The sequence below is a fragment of the Ixodes scapularis genome, unplaced genomic scaffold, assembly GCF_016920785.2.
Source record: "Ixodes scapularis isolate PalLabHiFi unplaced genomic scaffold, ASM1692078v2 PGA_scaffold4__175_contigs__length_147842914, whole genome shotgun sequence".
NCBI lineage: Eukaryota > Metazoa > Arthropoda > Arachnida > Ixodida > Ixodidae > Ixodes > Ixodes scapularis.
The window spans coordinates 53114877-53142175 of NW_024609879.1; the positions used below are offsets into that span (position 1 = coordinate 53114877).

The following is a 27299-nucleotide window of genomic DNA, read 5'->3' on the forward strand; positions in this document are numbered from 1 at the left end:
TGAAGAAATATTTCTCCCGCTACACAATAGAAAATGTCCTACAACTTTCACCTGCAAGAGAAAAATTGCTACCTCTATGGAGGAGAGAATTTCCCACTAGTTTCTGCTACTAAGTATTTCTGCCCTCTTTCAGAATATGCTTCGAGGGCATATGGGATAGAGGTATCACATGTTGCCACCATATATCATCCTAAATTAAACAGACAATGTTAGTTCAAGTGTGCACTTTCCCTCAGTCAAAGAGATTTTACTTTTTTCTGAAGGTTTCCCTCATTGCCGACAGTGCCGTTACGACCATTGTGGTTGGTTTAGTGGCCTGCGGCCCCACAGGTGCTCTCGGAGAGCATAAAATTCTCTGGCTCCCGGTTGGTGGAAAATATCGGCCACCCAGTGCAGGCAGAATGCGACCAGGATCGCATGCACTGGGTGGTCAGCCTTGATGAGTTGGTCCTCCACTTGGACCATAAAGAGGCCAACATCATCTGGATCTCCATTCCATATTACGGAGGGGTATTTGGAGAATCATGGTGCCTGAAACCAGATAAGCAAACATCTGTTAGTCCAAAAACGTATCCATGTCGACCTGTTTGCATAGTTCAGTTACAATTTCAATTGCTTGCCCACATCTAGCCCTACCGCTTTAATAAGTCCCATATCATCTACCTCGACTACCAAAGTAGGCTCAGCTCTATGTATAAGGAGTATACTGTTTGTCCCTTCTATACTGAGAAACTGAACTTCCCCAAGATCGCTGCTGGCAAACTGCAAGGTGCCATGCATTACGATACTGGGGAGTGTGACAACTAATTTCCCTACAGTCATAGAAATCTGCCTTTGGGGGTGGGATATTTGTTAGAAATTTTTCAATTTAAATGACAAGCTGCAGCTGAACAATGTGGTAGTGAGGACTGCATAGCAAAGCAGCCATCCTATACACATGCATGGTATGCCTGTGAAGGGTCAGCTTGAACACGAAGACACAAACGGAGAAAGGACAGGACAGAACATACAGCTGAGCTGAATACCGACTACGCTTTAGTAAACTTCTTTGCATGTTTTTGACGTAGCATTCTTTTTCTGAGTATCAGATTGAATGGTGGAATTGGAATTGCAATACGTGGGTCCACAGATCCGTCCATAGATCCACAGTACAAAAAAAAAACAGGTAGCTGTTAGACTAGCATTGCACAAGTTTCCATTGCCACGTCCTTGACGAATGAGGACGTCTGTTCACTTAGAGTTCTTGGCAGAGTCACCAAGAAGGCCAGGGTGGTCATCGCTGCAATGAAAACAAAGCAGAAAAGAACATTATAAAAAGCAATGGAATGATGAATACTTTGTTATTGAGTCAACGTGAGAAGTGCTCTCACAATGTTTATCCTCCGTGCTGCAGGTATCCACCCTTTCCAGATGTCCCAGGTGGCCTTCTCCACCCTCTTTGCAGCCACGTCTAATACAGTGGCCATCTGTAACTGCGCCACCGCAGTCACAGTCTAGATTGGCGCGTCACCACCAAACCTTTCGAATTCCCGAAAGATCTGAAATACATAAAACAAAGAGAATAGTGCCAAAAATCTGCGTAGAGAAGCAAGCACACATCCCTGTAGTCTCAGCTAGGTCAAAACGCCTCACATTGGTCATAAGTACATTATGAGGTGTGATCAAAAAATTCTGAGACTGATTTTCTGGCTTAAAAGGAGAGGACAGCACAGTGATGTGCATGCAGCAGTCGAAGGCAGGAGCTTTCTGTGCCGTTATGCCAAAGGGTGTCGCTCTGAACATTTGGAACCAAGCTACATGCGTTTGTTTGACCACATGCACGAGCATATTGGCGATCTCTTCATAGACTGCAAACCAAAGCGAAAGCGAACATCAATTTTATGTCTAACTTGGCACATCTAAAACAGAGACCTCTGAAAGCATTTGGCAGTGACTATTTTGACGTCCACCTTCCAAATCTCAAAAATCATTTCGACATCTGTGACGTCACTTTTGTAAAATGTAAAAATAGTGGCTCTATTATTTCAACGTCCCCTTTCAATGTAGCAGCCGTAGCAAAAGTTTTGTGGCTTCTTTCTGTTTAGTCTCTGATGGCATCGTTGGTGTTGTGCTGGCGTTTTCACGGATAGATTCGGTCCTTGTTGGCAGTGGACATGTCTTGGTCAGCTTGTGTGTGTGTGAGACTGGCTCGACAGTTTACCCTTTCGGGTGTGACACGCCCGTTGTCACGTCTTCAGGAAGTGGCGTCACTGATGTCAAAGTAATATAAAAAAATTTGAAAGTGGATGTTGAAATAGTCACTGCCAAGTAAATTAGAAGGCTTATGTCGAAAAGCAGTGAGGTGTGCAAGGTGTTTTGAGTGGAACTCGTGCCTCAAGAATTTCAGAATTTTACTGAAGTCAAGGCGAGGTCGGATAAGGTCGCCCTACCACCACTCGTCTACCACCGATGCTCTGCCGTTCCTGGAGCACGAGTGCCACTTCAAACACTTTGCACATTCACTGCTTTTTGACACAAGCCTGATAAACCATTTGAAAGGTCTCCGTTTTATATTTGCCAAGTTTGATAAAGAAGAGATGCTCGCTCTCGCTCTGGTTTGCAGTCTATGGTGAAATCGCCATTGTGCCCATGCACGTGGTTACAAATACTCGTGAAGCACAGCTCCAAATACTCACAGAGCGACGCCCATTGGTGTAACGAGACACGAAAGTCCCCGCCTTCGACTGCTGCATGCGCATTACTCTGCTGCCGTCTCTTCTTACGCTACAAATTCAGTCGCGGAACGTTTTGATCACACCTCATGCAAACAATAATTTGCACATAATGCAGGTCGGTGCGAGCTGGGTCCTGCAATATCTCACGCTCATACAAAAAGAATGCCGAAAGAAATCTACAACAGAAATGTTGCAGCTTCGCAATAGCCAACCCTGATGACTTTTTTGATTGCCTGATCACAATACATGAGTGCAGAGGGTACCATTACGATGAAAGCACGTCGGTTCATCACCACCACAAAAAAGTGAAGATGCAGTTACCTTGAGGGAAGCAAATGATGATCGTTTTCTTGGACTCCTCTGGTGTGCCCCTGATAAATTGTGTCCCTAAGGACCAAACAGTCACCTGGAAATAGTACTTGGACCTCTTGACGAGGTTACAGGAAATCATCCTCACTGTAAAGAGCAGACCAAAGAGTGTGTCTGCTCCAAGGCAATGCCTCAAATATTTCAGTGGAGAAGGTCGACACATGACGCAGATTTTGGCAATTAAATTCTGCCTCAGCCTTCATATTCACCTGAACTGGCACCCAGTGCCTTTCATATCAATTTGAGTGTTCACTGCGGGACAGGCATTTACAGGACTGTGACAAGATGCTTGTCGAGCTGACAGAGTTGATCTTCAACACCAAAAACAATATAAAAGCAAACAAAGTAAGCTGCCTAAATGGGTCAAGACACTAATAAAATTTGTTTTTAACCACACGGTTCCAAGATATTTATCAGAACCAAAAATATGAATGTGAAGCGAAATGCCTGCACTGACCTGTGTTATTGTGACATGACATGTTCCTCAAAGGTGTTGGAAGTAATGAATCAGAACGATGTTGATAATAGTCTAAGTCAAATGGGTTGTTTTTCTACTCCTCATGCAATGCTCCCCGAGACCTCGCATGCTTATTTTTAAACTTATGTTCGATCATTTCTACTTTAAGTGCAATCCTATCAGTCAAAGTTTTTTTCCATTCACTTCGCAACACTGTAACAGTCGTTGAAGAAAAAGATTTCCGGCTTCTGCCCCCCGACATCCCCCACGAACATGTCAAGTCACTCTGCACAGCATGGGCACTTTGAATTCGATTAGACTGCGTGGTGAGACGATTTGTGGGTGCTGTCTTGGCATCCCATTCATTCATGTGGCATAAAAAAAAATATTTTCTTTCAGCTGTGTGCAGGACGTCCTTTAAGTAGGGGTGTGTGAATACCGAATAGTAGTTATCGAATCGAATACCGAATCAAATTAAGAAAAAAAAGCCGAATATCGATTACTGATTTTATTTGTAGGAATTTTTCAAAGTGTGCTGTGAATGAGATGATTATATGTGCAGAGTATGCGCCTGGTGCAGAATATGCATCTAGTACAGAACAAAAGCTCAAATGTATAAAAATCCGGGTGAAAAAAAGCAGCTGTTGATGGATATTGGACTCTAAAGATCCAATCTTATGGCACAAACATGATCTCTCTACCCAAAGCGTCACAATAACCCACAGTTACAGCCACGCGTACCTTCTTCTCTCGTTAAAAGCACGACCTAACACCCCGACATGTCCTTTTTTTATATTTTTATATTTCAGAAAAAGGGCATATTGCGATATTTGGTCTCAATTTTAAGGGAGAAAAAGGGCACCCAGGATTTCATTTTATTTAATAAACAAATCGCTGTTAAATCTGAGTAAACAGGCTTAAACAATCTAATCTGAAGTAAGAAGAAAAAAAATCTGGCTAGGTGGCGCAAGCCACCGTCTAACTGCCTCTACGCATCCATTCCTCCGTCCATCTATCCTGTTTTGGAGAGCCTAGATTTAAAAGAGGGAGCAAGCGAAACTGAAACCACGGAGACGGCTCCTCCGTAGACTGGTCGTAAGTGCGCAGTGCGCATGTGCTGTGTAGCCACGTGGAAAGAAGGCGAGCAAACTAAAGAGTGAGAGCGAAACACATGTACGACGAAACCGTCCGATCCGACGTCCGACCACGCAATACGACAGTCGGAGGCAAGGGCTTTCAACGCTCTCCGGTGCTACGAAAACCCTCACCCCAAGGTCATTCCGGCAGTCCGCACGTCGGATGGGACGGTTTTGTCGTACATGTGTTTCGCGCTTGACGACGCCTGCCGGAACGGCGCCTTTCGCCTTTTCGTCACCCTCTCGCAGTTCGTAATACAAACGCGGCTATCGAACGGTTGGAAACCCTCTCAAATCCAGGCACACTATTTTTCTGTTCAGTTTCGTTCTCAATCAGAATTTGCGGCTTGCGGTTCCGAAAGAACGACGACGACAACTCGCCTGTTTCATCGGCGCGGTTAACATGGTTTTCTTTTTGTGATTCTGCAGTCGCCAATTACTGTCTGTGTGGCAAGTGTTTCACATCGGCGCTTCAATTTGAAACGAAGAGCTTTACTCGTGAAATGAATTAGGCATTACGCGGAATTCCGGCCCCCCAACATTTCCTCTCTGGAAGCGGCGCAAGCGGGATGTTTCGGTTGTGATTCAAGGTTAGATTGCTTCACGATCATGAGTGAATCTGCGTGCTATAAAGTTTGTGGCGTTCGTTGCTTCTCTTTTTTCTTACCTGTGCGTTAGATTTTTGTGGAATTTTAGAACCAAGAGGTGTTTCTCGCATGGTCTGTCGAACATCACGGCTCTAACATCGGGAGAAAAAACAAATCTGTTGTCAGCTCCGCGCCGACCGCGCGTCTTTGGTCGAATATATCGAATATTCCAGTGACCGAATACTAGGAACTAGATTCGCGAATCGAATTATTTGGGGACTTTCTATTCGATGGAATTCGTATATTCAAGTATTCGCACACCCCTACTTTTAAGAGTCAAAATGAGCACATCCACAACCAGCATATCTGCTAGATCGTCAATCCGCGGCGATATGCACACCCTTGTGAGGTGGATACGCATAGGGAGAACTAACCTCACCCCCAATGCTCATAATCGTAGCTATCTTTGTTCATGGCAATAGTACAAGCTCTATGACCAATCCTCGTACATGTCAGGGATTATGATGACACTGAAAGGCACGGCAAGCTGGAAAAGACCACTTACTTCTTCTGTTCTCTCCAGGGCGTGGTAGCAACGAAGAATGTCCTGAACAGACGGATGCTCTGCCGCAACCCACCGCCGCCGTGAAGCAAAAGTGCGAGACATACTGTCTTCAATCCTCTCCATATCTGGGATGTATTTTTTGCAGCTCCCGTTTCGTCGATTTTATATGTCCCTCAATGCTGAAATCGTCCTCTCCAGCACCAAGCAGCAGCTTGTCAGGCTGGTCCAGAACAAATGAAAGGCATAAAATGATTAGACACTATGTTGCAGTAGTTCTTTGAATTAGGCTCAGAAGTTAACATACTCGTGCACCTTTGCTAATATTTGACCACCACCTACGGCATCTTGACCCCGACACTTTGACCTCGATGTACTAGATCATCGCTCCTAGAAATCATTGAAGGCTCTCGTGGTTCTTTCGTAGAGATGAACTCTAGGCTGCGCTTCTTAACTGTTAGTTGTACTGGCAATTTTTGTTTCCTTAAAAAGTTTTGTTGGTAGTTGAGTTGGCAGCTTTTTGTATTGTCCTTCGTTCCGTAACAAGGCTTCGGGGAAAACCCAGGGGAACTGATGAGGGGATAAGGTTAAAGCGGGTTTTGAAAGCTGAGTATTTTGAGGAGGGGGAATTCGCAGCGGGCATTTTGACACTGGTGTTTCGCCATTGGGTTATTTCATGCACTACCCGTGGCGAGCATGACATCAAGCTCTTCTGCCATGGGCAACACCAAAGGATGTTGGCTTTTCACGAGAGTCGTGGTAGCGTCGACTTTTGTTAGGCTGGTGAAGGTTTCCTTGGGAGAACGCGAGAAAAATGATTGTGTCGCTGTGACACCGTCAGCAGGGCCAGTGGGAATGCTTCACTACTAGACTGGACGAGTGCGTCGGGTAGGTCTATAGGGACCGTTAAATCACCCCCCCCCCCCCCCCCCCCGCGAGAAGGGCTTCATTTGAGCGGACAACTTCTGTTCGTCTACTTCTCATCCATGGCGGACTCAAGTTACCTCACAGAATCACGACGATAACAGCATTTCTTTTGTGGTGGTTTCCGTGGGACAACCTAAGAGTCCAGCGGTTGTGTCCCCGTCGACCATTATGGGTAGGCCCAGTAACTGTCGGGCCCTCCAGGAATAAGCTTCGTTGGCATCGATGACTGTCCTTCATTCACAATTCGCAATTAACATGCGAATTGTGAATGTAACAGCATTTTTTGCGGTCTTTGTGCGGTGGCATGAATGATGCGGCCACCACTACCGATACCCTTTACTGCACGAGAAGCTGAGGGGACTCAACTGCCATGCTGCCTCAGCAGATTCAAAGACTGCCCGTGCAATTCTGTTGATTTTAAAAATGAACTACTCCTACTAAAAAGGATGCCCTCTATATTTGTTACCATTCGCGAAAAACCGCATATTTCGAATATATTTATGAGGAACTTAATATCAATATTTTTCACAAATTTTGTTGAAATATAATTGGCCGCACTTGAGTATACTAGAAATGTACTTTTACTGCATTGTTGACGAAATATTGTCATATTTCTCATGAACTCCAAAACGTTGGGCTGGCACTTTGAATGTGCTTAATTGTATTCTTCACGCAATTTTGGCATACTTCTCGCGAACTCTAAAATGTAGGGCTGGCACTTCGAATGTACTTTTAGCTTCCTTCAAGTTGCTTAGGAATTCGTAAAAAGAATGTATTAAAAGTGTATTTAAAAGTACCAGCAAACTTATTATAAACAGAAACATCTTTAAAAAAGTTTCAGCAAAATTTAAGTTTTGAAGCTTATTCAAAACATGTCTCAAGCAGTGGAACAAAACAATGCGATTACAGCAATAATGGAAGGTTTGTAAGTGGCGGCACTTAGTTTTACAACCTTTTTATTTTAATTTTTGACCTAATATGGTTAATATACCGATAAAGTTGCACTAAATGCTGCATTCGGTGCAATTTTATCGGTATTGGAACCATATTAGGTAAAACATTAAAAATAGGAAGCTTTTAAAACCAACTGCCGGCACTAACAAACCTTCCATAATTGCAGTAATCGAAGGATTTTGTTCCACTGCTTGCGATTAGTTTCGCATAAGCTTCAAAATTTAATTTTTGCTTAAACTTAATTTTTTAAAGATATTACTGTTTTTAATAAATTTACTTTTAAAGTATCCTTGGCACAGGGAGAGACGTATATGTGCCACTTTACAGATGCAGTTCTACGAAATGCAAGGAAGAATGACAAAAGAAAAAAAACTTTATTCAAGAACACATATATGAAAGAGAAAATCTATACGAAATGTCAGGTTGCAGAATAAGCATTGATCTTTATACAGGGCGTAAAAATAGTGGAAAAGGAAATTCATAAAAAAAAAGGTGTGATTTTATTTTTTCTTCGAGAAAATAAAACATAAACGTAGGCTAGCTACACTGTGACCCTTCAAGGGGCACTGACAGAGTATTGATGTTAGCCAAGGTTTCTATTTGTACACGAAAGCCTACCCCGAAGACGATTCGCAGCTCGAAATTCGTTTTCTTTCCGCCCGAAATCCGACGATCAAGCGATCGAGAACTGGACGGTTTGAGTCGCGCTCACTCTTGTTGATAATGATAATAGTAATGATAAACGAAATTAAATGCTCACTTGATGTTTAGGTGAGGCTAGGATTTATCGAGGACTCCACTGCACGGCGCTTGCACACTAGAAGCTGGCAACAGGGCGAACGTCCGTTGAGAAACTTCGGGCAGGTATAATGTACTCACCATGAAGGCAGGAAGCCTGAACATGTAATCCGAGATCACGGGTCACAAGAGATCACCCCAATCACAAGTGAAGCTGTCTTAAACACTCAACGTCGCGCGCACAAACATTGTATAAACCTCCGTCAACTTCAAAGTCAGCACAGAATCCATACACTTCGTGCGGGCACCGGCGAGGGGGTGCCCAACCACTTCGAAGGGGTGCCCAACCACTGCGGCACCACTGGGAAGCAGGAGGCCGACCAACTGGCCAAGCTTGAACACGACGACGCTGAATTCTGGTTGTCCAGCGTGGGGCTCTTCGAGGACACCAAGCTTCTGGTGGCCCGGGGAAGCCCAAGCCAAGCACCCCGACGCGAGGTACGCGGCGGAAGACCGCCTCGCTAGGCAACGGCAGGCCGTCATCCACCGCCTCCTAACAAGCAGTGCCTCGTCCCCAGTGATGCTGCAGTGGCACGGGCCGAGCGCTGACCCGGAGTGCGGGACCTGTGGAGAGTGGGCGGGCACCAGCCGCCTGCCCGAATTCGCGGATCATACCAACCGAGGAGGCACTACACCGACGATCGCGGAGAGTTAATGGCGGCGCTCGGCATGACTCACAGGCCACGCCAGCGGCAAACAAGCGGCATCAATGGCGGCCTTTCCTGCACAAGAGAACAGATCATGCGTCCGCATGAGACGGCGCAAGCAAAAGAAAAGGCCCTCGAGGCTCTACTCCCCTTCTTCGGTAACAGTGGACTGCCACTATCCATGTGAGAGCCCTGAAATCGCAAAATTCCGAACAAAGAATCCAGGCCTTCCGCGCGTGGCTACATAAATAAGCAGGAGGCGCAAAATGGCGCGGCCGTCGTCCCCAGCCGTTGGATGGATGGATGGAAAGATGGATATTGGCTGTTCCCTTTATACCGGAGGGTAGCTTGCGCAACCTAGCCTTGAATTATTCAATTCTAAACTTTCTTTCCTTTTTCTTTTTTTTTCTCCCCACGGTTAATATTCTTCTCCATTTTCCTCCCTGCAACTATCACCGGACAGGTAGAGGAATTTCCAGGAAAACTTTAAAAAATCGGGCAAAAAAAAAAAAAAAATTGAACACCGCCCCCCGCCTCCTTTCCCGGGCGAGGGAGTCGCCGATTTTCCTCTGGTCAACCTCGTTCGTCTTCAAGGACGAGGAGTGTCGCCTACAGCGTGTCGCCACCCGCTTTTAAAAGAGCACCCGGGTTCGACTTCGATCCGCAGTGTGGGCTTGCTTTTTTATTTTTTTTCTCGATCATTTTGTTTTGTCGAGGGATTTAGCGATATTTACGACATTTCTTTTTTACGATTAACTAAAAAAAACACGAATGTTGTCCACGAAACTTCGCTGAACGAAATGGGCCGGAATGTTTGGCTCATACGCAAGCGGACGCGAATTCGATCCCCAATGTATTTTCGTCTTTTTTTTTTTACTTTTTGTTTTGTCGAGGCATTTGGCGACATTTACGACATTTCGTCGACGAACGAAAGTTGTCGACGAAACGCGCTAGAAATCCACCTCCCACACGAAGCCATCCTCCAATCAGAGCATGGCGAAGTAACGTCATGGCCCCGACCTGCGCGGAAGAGCAAACGGCTCCCCCCCCCCCCCCCCTCCCCCCGTATTAATTATGCTATGGTGCCGTAACTCGCCTGCAAGGTTGTTCTTTTTTATTTTTATCACACCTCAAGCGTGACGGTATTCGCGTAAAAGCCAACCCATAAATAGATTCTGTGCGAAAATAAACTCGTACAATGGTTTTCTTGTGTTAAAGTTAGCATTCAAGACGCCGATTTCCTGCCATAACTCACAACCGATGAAACACTCGATCATACATGCGTTGCACCAAATATCCCCGCGGTTGAATCAACTAGCACGCCCAGTCACCTTGCCAGTTCAAAACACAGATTACGACACCTCCATGGCTGCGCGTTCACAGTGCGGTCGTTATAAAAACCGAGCTCTTTCAAAAAAAGCTGGCGGCACAAACAAAACGCGCCGACCAAGTAGCTTCAGCACACTGAGCGCGGCCATCGACGATACGCCCATCTGCACGGCTAGACTTCTAGTTGAACGTCGAGCTGGTCAAATTGATGGGCTAATGCCTGTTCACTTTTTAATGGGCGGTAGCTTCCGCCATCTATCCGAGAAACTATAAACCACAATTATTATTTGTTCCTTCGCCCGTCTAACCCTATTTCTTTTCCGCCCAAGGTTAACCTTTGTGTATGCTTAAAAGCATCGAGTGCACTCTTAGTAGAGGCTCCGCGCTCTTCAAATATATTCTTGAGGAACTTTCGCCGCATACTTAAAGTACCCAATAAATGCGTTTCTGATTACTGCTAACAACGTACTTTAAATACTCTAAAACTATGTACACATATTTTGAGTGCAATTAATATACACTAATACCGAACATACTTCGAGCATATTCCCAAAATATATTCCGATTAAGAAGGGGCTGATATTATTATTGTACTTTTATGGAATTTTGATTACTCTCGCTTGCTTATAGTGCACAAAAAATATACGAAGTATATTTTAATATGCTGTTTTTCGCTAAGGGGAACTCAGCTGGAAAGAGATATTAATATCTTCGCTCTATTCCCGCATGCAGTACGTCAAGGCTTTGACTCTTTGGAACCATTCTTTTCTTGGAGTCTACTAACCACTCGGAAGTCCGACAAACTCCGAATACACCGGGTCAAATCCCCTCACTTGAAAAAATCGAACACTTCAGGAGGATGGCATGGGAAGATTGCAGGGGCTATGCAATTAAAAATTCACCCTTTTAAGTGCTGGAGTCTTCTGTTGCCATTGGTTTATGGTCGTTGTCCTACTAGACCTCGTTCTGAAGTCCCTTCAATGATGACCGCAGAAACCAGCCACCTCCACCATGTCGTTTTATACGGCGTACAATAAAAAGACTTATCTTTCGAGCATAAACAAAAGAGTTTTTATTCGTTGTGTTTATTGAGCCCTCATTCCAGCCACGCGATGATTCGCGCATCATATACCTCATAGGACACCCGGCTGTGCCTCTTGAAGGATGCCATTGTTTCAGTGTAGATAAACTTTTAAATCGACAGCATATTTAGCGAGTTCATGCAAGAATTGAGTACCTGGAGAAATTCACTGCTGGGCTATGAGGCTGCGCGGTTTCATACGCGTTAGGGCTGTCCGAAGGTTTGTTTGTGCAAACGCATTCGATAAAAGTTCGTGCACACTTTTTTACGCAGGCTGCTATGAACGCTGAAACAAAAATGTATAAATCCTTTGACGAGAAATGAAAGCACTTAATATATTACGTCGATGTCGCAATGTGTGTAAGTGAATATCCTGCAGATAATTTTAATGATTTTCGTCCTCTCAACAGTAGCCACCAAGATGATTTTTTTTTTTTTTATTTTGACAGAAAGAGCTTTATTCTTTGTATGGTCAGATCTTTTTGTCTGAATTAAACGAAAAAATGCTCAGAACAAAAGTCGTTCGAGTTTTTCTTTGAGTTTAAATCTTATGATTCGTGATTTTCTAATTGTTCTGTGCTTTACTTGGATAGTTAATAAAGGGGCCTCGAAAAGAAAATGCATCCACCTCGTCCTAACATCATTATACTCATTATTGCCTAAAAATGTTCGTTTATAAATTTTTTCGGCGAAATATTCAGTGTGGGTGTTAGAAACCACGTTTAAAATTACTGTTTTTAATATTCTGAAACAACAATATCACACTACGTGGGAACCAGTGGCAAACAAATGTCATTATAAGAAATATATAAAATGGAACCTTTATTAAACTTTATTTAATCTTCAAACAACAAATTGAACATGCTAAAACAAGTAATAGTTTTATTTGCACTCTAACATTATTGACATGATACTGCATCACGTGATTGCGATTCAGTTTCAGTTTCAAATACATCCTGGTATCCTGCCCCTTGGTAACCCTAGCAACGGTGACTCTGTTGGCTGCTCGGTTGCCGGTCGTCTCTCGGCTCGTCATACTCTGGTAGTGGAAGGTTTAGGTTGTGGGTCGTGTTTATTCTCGTTCGCGTGTGCTGTGTGCAGACTTGCGCACGTTACTAAAAAAAAGTAAGGAATTACATTTAGAATCACACGAGGCTAAATTGTTTGTAATTGCAGTTACAATTAATCTTCCTTAAAAGTAAGTGACCGTTGCCAGGAAACGTAATCCGTTACTTTCGCGGCGTTATTTCCTACCTTGCTGTTCTAGGGTGAACCATAGAAGAGAAGTGTGTTATGGAATTCTTTATGCTTGCCAACAGCTGGCTGTCGAAAGACTTGTCTACCTTTTTCTTCCTCGTTTCTAAGTGAAGATTTCGTCCGAATATATGACGCACTGCATAGCGTGCGTCTTGAGAGATGGACAGGCCTTTGCCCTAGTGAAAGAGCAACGCTTCATTCCTAGATCAGAAGTTGGACGCTGCTCGAATCACAAAGCTATAAAAAACGTAATACAAATAATTAAACATCGAATTAAATCAATGTATGCGTATATATTATATAAACATATTTTAGTTGCCAAATTTATTTAACTGGCAAATATCGCCATGCAGTGATACATGAAAATAACAAGAGACTGCAATTACAAAACAAATAAACTATATATTATATATTTATTTTAATCGTTCATTAGCTCTGGGCACATGTCGCGCATTGGTTGCGACGACACTAAATAAGAGGATGGAGCCTTTTTGATATATAACCAGCAAAAACATCAGGGGAATAATAAAAAAAAATATTGTTTGTTAAAAATATATATGTAGGCACACCTACGCCTTGCTTTCCGTTTCTTGATGCCGTCCAAAACGTATGTAGCACGGGTCGGCCGTACCACAGCTCAGTCTCCTACAGCTAATTGGTAGGTGAGGCAACGGGAGCATCCCTCCACAGCAACAGAAGTAACTCTAGTTTTGTGGACTACGAGCGATATAAGAGTCTCACCTCATACTTCCGCGTTTGGGAGGTGTAAGCCAGTCTCATCATTTTGAGGCCGAGGAGCTACGGAGAGTCTCACACCGTGGTACTACCATCGTTGAAAGTAGCCTAATATTACTAACAACGTGCCCAGATATTGTAAAAAAAAAAATACACTTAACGCGCGAAGAGGGTCACAGGAATGTGTGCAACCTGAGGCATTTGGAAGATTGGGTGAAAACCAGCACAAACTAAAATAAACATTCGTATCCTTCAAAGATGACAAGTGTTCTACTATGGTGGGAGCAGCATGCCAGTTAATGTCACATCCTTCTCAGTCAATTTCTGTGTTTAACATTATTAAGCGGACAGCGGAGCGTCCCCTCCTGTTGTGACATTATGCAAACTGTCGTAGTCACTATAACTGAGGATAGCATTGTTGTATCGAGCTTCTTGAAGGTGTGCAGTCAACGATCATTGCGTGTCCTCTCCGCTTCTCCGAGAGCAAAGGCGTGAGGGCACAAAATGAGAATGCGTGCTTCGATCCGCTACCCCAACTCGCGTGCGCTTTTACTCTTTTTTTCTTTTTTTTTTTTTAACTATTTGACCTCGGGTTTTGCTTAATTTTGTTATGGAACGAGAAGTTGTTGTTTTTTTTTTGTTTTTTTGTTTCGTTGGGCGAACAAGCTGACGAGTTTAAAATTGCAAATACCCAAAGCACACAAAAAAAATTTGGTACGAGGTGAATGGAAAGAAATGTTATCAGCATCTGACGCCTTGCGCGTGTGCAGGTGACAGCGATCATCATTCTTCTAAAACTTACCCTTACAAAGAAAACAGTTTTTTTTTAACATTTTTTTTTGTTGTTGGTTTTCAATATTCCCGCTTTTTTCCGTGAATAAAAACGAAAATGTAACGGATTGGAATCATTACCTTAAGTAAATAAGTAAGGGAATTACTTTACAGTTACTTTGTGAAATACGTAAATATTTCCTTACCAAATTACTAATGCATGTAAGGGACTACAAGTACTATAATTAATTGTAACATATTACGTACAAGTCTGGTTGTGTGTGCGTCTTAGCGCACGCCATGCCAACAGTGTGTTATGAGACACTGTATCGAGCCGGACAGTAGCGCACACGACCTACAATCTACGAAGTGACAAATGCGATAACACTTAAAAAATGCTTTTTCTTAGTTTCATCGCATTTGTCACTTCGTTTACCTCTTTCGCGATACATACAGTAAATATATAGTTGTGAGGATGCAAAATAAGGGGAACAAGGGTGACGAAGGACAAACACACATCTCCAAACACAGCTAAGTGACTCGTGTGAGACGGAAAAAAATCCGCCTGGTCCTGGTATCGAATCAAAGAACCTCTCCATTTCCAGTGGAGCGCTCTACCAACTCAGCTAACAAGCAGTCAGAGGTCAGCAAAGCAAACGGATTTTATCAGCTGCCACCTGTCTAACACCAACAAGGGTGAACGACTTGTATTTTTAAGTTTCTGACTGATAATGAAAGCGAGATGGACAAGAATGACGAAAATAATCCCTGAAGGAACCCAGGCAGCACACAGCATTGGGCCAACATTGGATTTGAGGTGGCAAAGAATGGCCCAACAATGGCCTAACTGAGCCATATGTTTCCCAATATTGGAAACACATTGGACAATAGTGGACTATCAAAGCCAATGGTTTTCCAACATTGGTGATACGTTGGCTTAGGCTAGTCAACATTGGACTTTCAAAGCCAATAGCTTTCCAATATTGGATATATGCTGGCATAAGTTGTCCAATATTGGACTGTCGGAGCCACTAGCTTTCTGATATTGGCTATACGCCGGCATAAGCTGTCCAATATTGGACTGTCTAAGCCAATAGCTTTCCTATATTGGATATACGCCGGCATAACCTGTACAATATTGGACTGTCAGAGCCAATGGTTTTCCGATATTGAATATACGCTGGCTTAAGCTGGGTAATATTAATCTGTCAAAGCCAAGAGTTTTCCAATATTGGTGATGTCCTGGTATAGGCTGGTCAATATTGTACTGCCATAGCCAATGGCTTATCGATATTTGTGTCGCCTAGGCTGTAAACCCGCGACCCTCTTTTTTGCATTGCAGAGGTAGGAAATTGGAAAAGAGTCATTCATGAGCTCGCTCGGGCGAGAATTTTATTTAGCCAACTTCATGGGGCGTGCGTCGCCGGGGCTTTATAACCGCTATCACAAATACGTCCTTAGCTGCCTATAGGACTATTGCAGTTTTTTGCCGGCTGCTCTCTCTTCGCATTGCCTTACCTCGGCGGTGACAACTTAATTCCGTTTTTTAGATTTAAGTATTTTTGTCTTTTCTCATGTATTTTGTATGTATACGTAGCGTTAACGTCTTCTCTTTGTCCGTGCCCCTGCCATGTTTGTATTTCTTTGTGCGTGCTCCATTTTTATATTTAATGTTTCTGTGCATATTTAGTCATTGTCGACGCAGGTGTCAACAAACATAAAGCCACCGCTTAGGTCGCAGCCGAAGTGACTTCTACTTTTAGTTTTACGAGAGTCTATCGCGCTATAAAGTCATATATTAAACTCGAGTGAAGTCTCAAGAGGGTTGCTTCGACTGCCAGTGCACATGTCATCAGTGTAGGCAGAGCAACGACGTAGCAATCGCGACGCCAGAGCATACTGCGCCTCGATCTGGCCGGCCGCGCTCGCTCTGCGGAAATATGAGCGTGGGACTCTCGAGCCCCGTTAACTTACAGAAGTTGGAAGACGCTACTTTGTCGTCGCGAATCCTTTGCCCTTCGAACGGTCGCGAAGCAGTTGCGCCCGGCGTACCCTACGCAGCATATTTCAGAAACCGTTCGCGCAGCATCGCAACCTTCTTACTGCGAGCGGCGGTGATTCATCGTGTGTTGAAAGTCGGACGATGTGCTGTTCGAGGCGTCTTTTATGTGCAACTCTTTCGTAAAAAAACGTGACGACGCAAAACATACTGTCGTCACACTTCCCCCGTTTAGAACAACTTTCGGACTGGACAGTTTCTTTAGAAGTTCGAAAGCTGACCTTCAAAGAGCTGTCCTGTTAAATCGGCAATGACAGCAAGGTAGACGCTATGCGTGTTTAAGGCCAATCCTGTCTCCGGTTAGGGTCACATGACTACTGTCTCAAAGCAGAGCACGGAACCTGCCTAATGCACAAGGTCACGCATAACTTCTACTGCACTATCAACCTTGGGTAGAAGTGACAAATTCTCTCGCTCCGTTCTTTGTTGAGATGCCCCTGAAGATAAGCCTTTGTAAGCGCACCCCACCCCCGTTCTTGCCTGCTTGCTTTGTACTCCTCTCTTTTTTCTCTCTCTCCCTAAGCTGAAGGCGCGGTTGCTGTGCGTACTCGCCGGACTTGAATCCGCTCTCTGTGCGCGGGTAACGGCAGAAGTGTGATCATGTGGTTTGACGGATGACACGTTACCCGTTGACAAACTCGGAATGCCTGCGTCGCAAGGACCGGACCTAGTTTCGCGCGTAATGCGGCCTGCGGGATGCAGGCCCGCTGTGGATTTCGCTTCTGTGGTAAATATTATCTCGTTCGAAAAGTCCTACCCGTGTCGATTTCTTCAAAGAGGCCCGAGACATTCTTGTGAACAGTTTAGTGTCCGGTTCGGCAAATGGCAGCGTGTGCTACATTGTGTTGAATCTTCACGGATCACTTCCTTGTAGTTTTTTTGTATGAGTGGTTGTTCTGCAGTGCCCGTGTTGACATATAAGTCGGATTACATCTTTCAAGTCCAGTATTTTCAACGTAAGTGTGCTGCAACCTACTTGATGATCATTGTCCGTTCTTGTATGGGTAGTCTTTCGGAGAACCTCTAGAATTGGGCATTGCCTATCTCCTGGCAGCTGGGAGAATAATTTTCCCGCAATCTTACCGACAGTCGCCTGCCATTATCTGTCTGAAATAATGTCACAACCGCAGGTAGAATACTGACTTTTTTATTCAACCTGCGTTTCGCAAAAACACGTTTCGTTGCCACCTTTCTGGTCGACATTTACGTTTCATCGACATTCGTTACGCGAATTGCTCGCTGTAGGGGCATTTCGTCGTGCGTGTATTCCTGAAGCGCGTGCTCACCGAACCAGCCCACCCTTTGGTGGGCTGGTTCGGTGAAGCGGTTCATTGCATTGCAACTGAAGCGGTTCATTGCAACAAAAAAAGAAGAAAAGAAAACATATTTTGAGTTTTTTTATGAAACATCGCGTGTAGATGAAACGATCTGTCTATGAAATGTAGTTCTATGAACTGATTGCACCGCCAATGAGAGGCGACTAGTGGTAGAATTTTGGCGAAACAATTCTGTCAGCTGCCGGGAGACTGGACACTACCCAAGAATTACCCCGGTTGTTGCTTGCCTTGCAGTCTTTTTAATTGTATCACAGCTGAGTAGTATCTCCTCACATATTACGAATTGCTGAGATTGTGCTTGTCTACAGAATAAGCTGTGTGTAATAAACTGTTAGGAGATTTCAAAACAATCCCTTGTGTCTGTTTACCTTCCTTTTTGCAAACAACTTGGCGAGGGCACTTGCAAAGAGCTGGGCGAGTGCAACGATGGCCAAAAATCAGCATGACGGCCAACATTGGATCGGGTCGCGCTTCCAGTGTTGTCCAATATTACGCCGGTCTTCGCCAATGTGGGAGCACCTCGGATGGTATAGCGATGGCCCAACATTGGCACAAATGATGGGGCCGACAACGGCTGGAACGATGGCTGAACATTGGCCCAACATTGGCACCGATCACTGGGACAACATTGGAAAGGGTCCCAGGCAGCACACAGTATTGGGCCAACATTGAATTTGATGTGGCAAAGAATGGCCCAACAATGGCCCAACTGAGCGATATGTTTTCCAATATTGGAAACACATTGGACAATAATGACTATCAAAGCCAATGGTTTTCCAATATTGGTGATACGTTGGCATGGGCTGTTCAACATTGGACTGTCAAAGCCAATAGCTTTCCAATATTGGATATATGCCGGCATAAGTTGTCCAATATTGGACTGTCGGAGCCACTGGCATTCTGATATGGGCTGTACGCCGGCATAAGATGTCCAATATTAGACTGTCAAAGCCAATAGCTTTCCTATATTGGATATACGCCGGCATAACCTGTACAATATTGGACTGTCAGAGCCAATGGTTTTCCGAGATTGAATATACGTTGGCTTAAGCTGGTTAATATTAAACTGTCAAACCTAAGAGTTTTCCAATATAGGTGATGTCTTGGTATAGGCTGGTCAATATCGTACTGCCATAGCCAATGGCTTATCGATATTTGTGTCGCCTAGGATATAGACCCGCGACCCTCCTTTTGTATTGCAGAGGTAGGAAATTGGAAAAGAGTCATTCATGAGCTCGAACGGGCGATAATTTTATTTAGCCAACAATTCATGGGGTGTACGTCGCCGGCGCTTTATAAACGCGATCACAAATACGTCCTTAGCTGCCTATAGGACTATTGCAGTTTTTTTGCCGGCTGCTCTCCAATCGCATTGCCTCACCTCGGCATTGACAACTTAATTCCGTTTTTTTTTTTTTTTAATTTACGTATTTTTGTCCTTCCCAGTATATTTGGTATGTATACGTAGCGTTAACGTCTTCTCTTTGTCCGTGCCCCTGCCATGTTTGTATTTCTTTGTGCGTGCTCTATTTTTTTTTATATTTAATGTTTCCGTGCATATTTAGTCATTGTCGACGCAGGTGTCAACAAACAAAAAGCCGCCGCTTACGCCGCAACCGAAGTGACTCTCAGTTTTACGAGAGTATATCGTGCTATAAAGTCATATATTAAACTCGAGTGAAGTCTCGAGAGGGTTGCTTCGACTGCCAGTGCACATGTCCTCAGTGTAGGCAGAGCAACGATGTAGCAATCGCGACGCGAGAGCACACTGCGTCTCGATCTGGCCGGCCGCCCTCGCTCTGCGGATATGTCACCGTGGGACTTCGAGCCCCGTCAGCTTACTGAAGCTGCTAGACGCTACTTTGTTGTCGCGAATCATTTGCCCTTCGAACAATCGCGAAGCCGTTGCGCTCGGAGTGCCCTACCCAGCATCTTTCAGAAACCGTTCGCGCAGCATCGCAACCTTCTGTCGGCGAGTGTCGGCGATTCATCCTGTGTTGGAATGCGGACGATGTGCTGTTTGGGGTGTCTTTTATGTGTAACTCTTTCGTAAAAAAATTTGCAGTTTAAAAACGCGAACCTTATCAGAGTACAAACAGTTTTAAATTTATTGATAAAAATATATATTTATGTATTTATAGATATATTTGTGTTCATCGTGCGCAAAAAATAGTCGCGCTTAGTTCTTCATTCTAAATTATAATGGGGGTCATACGACGTAAAACATACTGTCTTCAAACCACTTTTGGGCTGGAGAGCTTCTTTAGAAGTTCAAAAGCTGACCTTCAAAGAGCTGTCCTGTTAAATCGGTATTGACAGCAGGGTAGACGTTATGCGTGTTTAAGGCCAATCGTGTCTCCGGTTAGGGTCACGTGACTACAGTCTCGAAGCTGGTGATAAGGCAGAGCACGGAACCTGCCTAAAGCCCAAGGTCACGCATAACATCTACTGCACTATCAACCTTGGGTAGAAGTGACAAATTCTCTCGATGCGTTCATTGTTGAGATGCCCTTGAAATTTAGCCTTTGTAGGCGCACCCCACCCCCGTTCTGGCCTGCTTGTACTCCTTCTCTCTTTTTTTCTCTCTCCCTAAGTTGAAGGCGCGGTAGACGTTGCGTACTCGCCGGACCAATGAATCGTACACGTTTTATTGCTTGAATCCGCTCTCTGTGCGCGGGTAACAGCAGCAGCGTGATCACGTGGTTTGACGGGTGACGCATTAGCCGTTGACAAACTCGGAATGCCTGCGTCGCGAAGACCGGACCTAGTTTCGGGTGTGATGCGGCCTGCGGGGTGCGGGCCCGCTGTGGGTTTCGCTTCTGTGGTAAATGGTATCTCGTTCGGAAAGTCTTACCCGTGTCGATTTCTTCAAAGAAGCCCAAGGCATTCTTGTGAATCGTTTAGTGTTCGGTTCGGCAAATGGCAGCGTGTGCTACATCGTGTCGAATCTTCACGGATCACTGCCTTCTGGTTTTTGTGTTTGAGTGGTTTTTCTGCAGTGCCCGTGTTGACATATATGTCGGATTACATCTTTCAAGTCCGGTATTTTCAAAGTAAGTGCGCTGCAACCTACTTGGTGATCATTGCCCATTTTTGTATGGGTAATCTTCTGTATAACCTCTAGAATTGGGCAGGGCCTATCTCCTGACAGCCGGGAGAATAATTTTCCCGCAATCTTACCGACAGTCGCCTGCCATTATCTGTCTGAAATAATGTCACAAATGCAGGTAGAATACCGATTCTTATTCTCCCTGCGTTTTGCAAAAACAAGTTACGTGGCCACCTTTTCGTCGACATTTACGTTTCATAGGCATGCTTTACGCGAACTGCGCTCTGTAGGGGCATTTCGTCGCGCGTGTATTCCTGAGGCGAAACACTTCCTCGACATGCGTTACGCGAATTGCCCGCTGTAGGGGCATTTCAACGCACGTGTATTCCTGAGGCGCGTGCTCATCGAACCAGCCCACCCTTTCACGCCGCTTCATGCTAAGTCTGAAGCGATTCATCGCAAAAAATAAAAGAAAAAAAAAATAAGAAAGAGGGGAAAAAAGTATTTTGAGTTTTTTGATGAAACATCGCGTGTTGATGAAACGATCTGTCTATGAAATGTCGTTCGATGAACTGATATCACCGCCTATGAGGGGCGACTAGCGGTAGTATTTTGGGGAAAAAATTCTTCAAGCTGCCGGGAGACTGGACACTACCCAAGAATTACCCCGGTTGTTGTTTGCTTTGCATTATTCTTAGTTTTATCACAGTTGAATAGTACCTCTTCACCTATTACAAATTGCTGAGTTTGTACTTGTCTATAGAATAAGCTGTGTGTAATAAACTTTTAGGAGATCTTAAAACAATTCCTTGTGTCAAAAAGGAAGGTTTTAAAACTTTCCTTTTTGCAAACAACTTGGCGAATGCACTTGCAAAGAGCTGGGCGAGTGCAACGATGGCCAAAAATCAGCATGACGGCCAACATTGCGTTGGGTCGCGCTTTCAGTGTTGTCCAATATTACGCCGGTCTTTGCCAATGTGGGACCACCTTGGCTGGAACCATGGTTTAGCAATGGCCCAACATTGACACCAATGATGGGGCCGACATTGGCTGGAACGATGGCTGAATAGTGGCCCAACATTGGCACCAATCACTGGGCCAACGTTGGAAAGGGTGGCGCTTCCAATATTGTCCAATATTGAGGCCAGTCTTTGCCAATGTTAGGCCAATGTCGGACCGACATTGGTGTGCCGACTGGGGTAGCGCTTCCAATATTGTCCAATATTGTGGCCGGTCTTTGCCAATGTTAGGCCAATGTCGGACCGCCATTGGTGTGCTGCCTGGGAAAGGAACAACGGGAACAGAGGACAAACTAAAATTTCTAAACGTACTTAGGTGACTGGTGTACGACCGAAAAAATCCGCCTGGAGCTGGTATCGAACCGGGACCAGGCGGATTTTTATCGGTCGCGCACCAGTCACCTAGTTGTGTGTGGATAGTTGTGTTTGTCCCTTGTCCCCTTTGTTCCTCTTCTCCAGGGTTTATTTTCGTCATTCTTGTCGAGCTCGCTTGCAGCTTTACATTTATTTGCATTGCCAATCAGTGCCAAAGAAGGCGCTCCTTCTTTTAATGGGTTTCACTTAGCACGCCGGTGGAAAACCGTGAAGCTTGACGCACGTGCTGGTGTGAAACGGTGAAGCTTCACTACTTGACAATGGGGCGAAACAATGAAGCTTCACATTGAAAACTAGGTTATCGTGAAGACATTATATTCTTCGAATGTTCAAAATTCTCTGATACAGCAAAAAATAAATGCTTGCTCTAAATTAAATCAAATAGGTAACACTAATCAGCAATATTTCATTTTACATGTTCGTGCACCTATAGTAAAGACTGGTTACCACTAGCCCTTTACATTGCTAATAATATAGGACATACTTTTGTTCTCATTGTGTGCTATTGCAGATAACGCAAAAGCAGCTTGAACAGCAGCAACCTTCGCAATTCGCAAGCAGAAAGTGGTATCTCTTTTTTTTTTGAACTAAAGCCACAATATTTGGCTCGCAATACCCAGAAGATGTATTGTTCCACAAATACTGTTCAAGTTTTCTACGACTGCGCTGACTGGTCCTTAATCTGGGAACCTGCCAGTGCATGCCTTAAGCAAACGCTGCTATTTTAATGCTGTCATGTTTGTCCCATGCTGCGTTAATAGAAATAATAATCTGTCTGTTTTTGTCATATTATAACTAGAACAAAAAAAAGAATTAGCCTCTCCTTGTTCTTGTGAAATTATAGTTTTTTCAATCAAGATGAAGTGAATTTTCTCTATAGCACAGAACCGGTCGCTGCGTTCAGCCAAAAACATTTGCATTTGTCAGGAGCCAATATGGTTTAGCAATGAACACAATTATTTTTTCCGGCTTTATATGCATGCATCAGTGCCTGAAACCAATGGTTCATATTGTCACGAATGGCAAGTGATGAGGCGATGATAACTGAAGAAACCAAACACTTAATAGGGCGAACTTTTGCCCAAAACAAAAAGGGAACAGAAGAAAACAGCAGAGCGTCGCGGGTGTCGATCTCGGCGAAACCGCAGGATCGAGCGCTGGGGCGAGACTGACTGCAGATCGCCACGCGGAGCCCTTTATGTACACGTGTGGGCTTCTGGAATAATCAGCGTAGAAGGTTAGGCGTGTAGAGCATTCTAACCTCGGACGAACAACATGGTTCTCGAATTTACCAGAACATTACGTTAGAGTCAACAAAAATTTACCAGAACATTACGTTAGAGTCAACTCGGCCAGGGATCGAACCCTGGCCTTTTGCGTGGGACGCACGCGCGATAACCGTTAGGCCACGAGCGCGCTGCCGGGTTCGTCAGCTGCGCTGGCGGCATTATTCTCCCCTTTAAAAAAGTGCATCGTCCCGATGCAGCACAAAACAAAAACCCAGATCTACAGCATAAGATTAGCAGAGTCGCGAGCCAAAGTCCACAGTTCACAGAACTTTCAGTCTTTGACGAGAGTACAAAGTTCTATCGTTCGTAATTCGGCTTGAGCCGGACGACGTGCACCACCTGGGGTCGTGGCTGGTGTCTTGCAGATGGGCGCGTTCCGTCGGGTAGAACTTCGTAGTTCAGATCGTCGAGGCGTCGAATGATTTTGTAGGGTCCGAAATAGCGTTTGAGAAGCTTCTCGCTTAGACCGCGCTCCCGTATCGGTGTCCACACCCACACCTGGTCTCCGGGTTGAAAGTGGACGTCCCGGCGACGAAGATTATACCGGCGTGCGTTGACTCGCTGTTGATCGTGGATTCGAAGGCGAGCTCGTTGCCGAGCCTCTTCTGCTCTCTGACTGACCGCATGGGCATCGTCGCATCCGTCATCCACTGGCTCATGTGGCAGCATCGCGTCAGCATGACCGCCACTTTTCTGCCATGCACCAGCTCGAATGGTGTAAACCCGGTTGTTTCTTGAGCTGCGGTGTTGTAGGCGAACGGGACGTATGGCAACACCTCGTCCCACGTCTTGTGCTCTATGTCGACGTACATGGAGATCATGTCGGCGATTGTCTTCTTGAGCCACTCCGTCAGTCCGTTGGTCTGCGTATGGTACGCGGTGGGGCGATGATGGCTGGTGTGGCTCAGCCAAAGGATCTCTTGCGTGAGCTGAGCCAAGAACGATGATCCTCGGTCGGTTATCAAGGCTTCGGGGGCGCCATGTCGAAGGAGAATAAATTCGACGAAACACTTGGCGACTTCCACCGCTCTTCCCAACGGAAGAGCTTTCGTCTCGGCGTATCGTGTAAGATAATCGGTCGCGACGATGATCTAACGGTTTGCTTGCGTCGATGTTGTTAACGGCCCAAATAAATCCATTCCGACCTGCTGGAAGGGAGTAGTCGGGGCAGATATCGGCTGCAGGAGTCCTGTTGGCTTCGTCGGAGGCTTCTTACGACGTTGGCACTCATGACACGACCGTGTATACAAATGGACGGTTTTCGGGAGTCTCGACCAATAGTACTTCTCACAAACCCGAGCGAGCGTCCTGCTGTAGCCAAGGTGTCCAGCCGTCGGGGCGTCGTGGCATGCTTCAAAGATGTCTTCTCGCAGGCTGGCAGGAAGAACCAGCAGCCAGGCAGGGTTGCAGGTTCCGATGTTCTTCTTGAAGAGCACGCCTCGTCCCAGAACGAAGCTAGACAAGTCTCGGGCCAAGAATCGCTAAACGGAATTTCCTTGTCTTTCGAGGTGGTCGATCACAGCACGAAGTTCAGGGTCGTCTCGTAAAAGTGCTCCCATGTCGAAATCTGTAAATCCTTCGAGAAAACGGGCGTCATCGTCGTCGTGAGTGCTGTCGGGAGGAGCTTCGAGTGGGGCCCTAGAAAAGCAATCGGCGTAATAATGCTTGCGGTCAGACTTGTGCACATGGTCACATCGAATTCTTGCAGTCGAACGCTCCAGCGAGCAAGGCGTAATGACGGGTCCTTGAGGTTGGCGAGCCAATAGAGAGCGTGGTGGTCCATGACTACGCCGAACGGGATCCCGTACAGGTACGGGCGGAACTTTGTTAAGGCCCAGACGACATCGAAACATTCCTTGTCGGTTGTTGAGTAATTTTTTTCTGTTTTGGACAGTGCCCGACTTGCGTAAGCAATCACCCTCTCTGCTCCGTCTTGTCGCTCGACGAGCACCGCGCCTAGCCCGATGTTGCTGGCGTCTGTGTGAACTTCCGTTTCTGCTGATGGATCGAAGTGTCTGAGGATCGGGGGCGACTGTAGTCTTTCCTTCAGTACGTTGAACGCTTGTTCTTGCTCCGCTCCCACTGAAAGTTCATGTTGTCCTTCGTCAGATGCGTGAGCGGTGTAGAAATCTTGGCAAAATCGGGAACGAAACGTCTGTAGTAAGCGCACTGCCCAAGACATCTTCGTACGGCTTTCTGTCTGATGCCATAGGAAATTCGGCGACAGCGGATGTCTTTGCAGGGTCAGGACTTACACCTTGAGCACTCACGGCATGACCCAGGAATTTGAGCTCGGAGTAAGCGACACGACATTTCGACGGCTTCAGTGGCAGTCCGGCATTATGGATAGCCTGTAACACGGCTCGCAAACGTCTCAGGTGCCCGTCGAAGTTGCTTGCGAATACCACGACGTCGTCGAGCTACACGAGACAACGTTGTCATTGCAAGCCGGAAAGAACGGTGTCCATTGCGCACTGGAACGTCGGCGGTGCTGTGCACGGTCCGAACGGCATGACTTTGAATTCGTACAGGTCGTCCGGCGTGACAAAGGCAGTCTTTTCAAGATCTTGTCCGTCGACCTGAATCTGCCAGTACCCACCCTTCTGGTCCATAGACAAAAAGTATCGGACGTGGCGCAGCCGGTCCAGAGTGTCATCGATCCGTGGCGGCGGTTAGACGTCCTTTTTTCTTACGGCGTTCAGTCGGCAATAGTCCACGCAGAACCGAAGAGTTCCGTCTTTCTTTTTCACCAGGACTTCCGGTGAAGCCCACGAACTGCTTGAGGGATGGAGGATGTCGTCGTCGAGCATTTCTTGGACCTGCGTCTGGATGACTTCTCTCTCTTTCACAGAAACGCGGTACGGCGACCGATGAACAGAAAGCGCGTTGTCTTCAATGACAATTCAGTGTTTCGGAACGGTGGTTTGGCGCACATTTGACGACTTTCAGAAGCACACATTGAACTCAGCGGGAAGGTCACTGAGTTGTCGTCGTTGTGGGGGAGGCAGGTTTGGGTCGATGTCAAACTGCGAAGGCGGCGTTGTCTTGGCCGGCTACGAAGAGAGGTCTTCTGATATTCCGGCGATTGCGGCTGAGTCCGGGAGTTCCTCGGCGTGACCCACGGCGGTGCCTTTCGTCGGGTGCTGGGCCTCCTGACGGAAGTTCGTTACGAGTGCGACAGTGTGTCCGTTTTCGAGCTCGGCGATGCCTCTTGCGATGCCGATCCTTCTTCCTAGAAGCAACCGGAGGCTTCCTTCGAACAGAACATCGCCGCACAAAGTCTCATCGACCCCGAAGGGTACGAAAACACTAAACCGCGGCGGAAAGTTCACGTTGTTTGCGAGGACTCGTACCGTGGATGACGTTGTTTTGGGTTCCACCGGTGTTGGAGCACGTTTTCATAGCGTCAGGCGGTTTGCTCCGAGGTCGATGACGGCGCCATACTCGCAGAGAAAGTCCTTTCCGAGGATAAAGTCCCTCGAACAGTCTCGCAAAATGACGAACTTGACAGGGCACGTCTCACCGTGGATTTCGACTTGAGCAGTGCACCCCCCGACAGGCGTAATGAGGTGTCCTCCAGCAGTTCGTATCTGCGGCCCCTCCCACGGCGTCGTCACTTTTCGAAGGCGGCGACAGAGCCATTCAAGACTGAGTAGTCTGCTCCTGTGTCCATGAGCGCCGATGCGTCGTGGCCATCGATAATAACGTTCAGGTTATTGGACACCGATACAAACGCGTCGTTGTGATGCGGGGCGTCGGGATAGTGGGAGCGCGCCGTCATTCTTCGAGGCTCTTTGCTTCGGTCGTCTTCGGCAACGCCACCTCCAGGCGTTGCCGCCCTTAGTTT

General features: G+C 45.8%; 1 pseudogene; it reads right to left on the reverse strand.

Annotated features, from left to right (window-relative positions):
• Positions 1-247: 247 nt before the first annotated feature.
• LOC120850413 overlaps positions 248-27299 on the reverse strand; it is a 110792-nt pseudogene continuing 83740 nt past the window's right edge.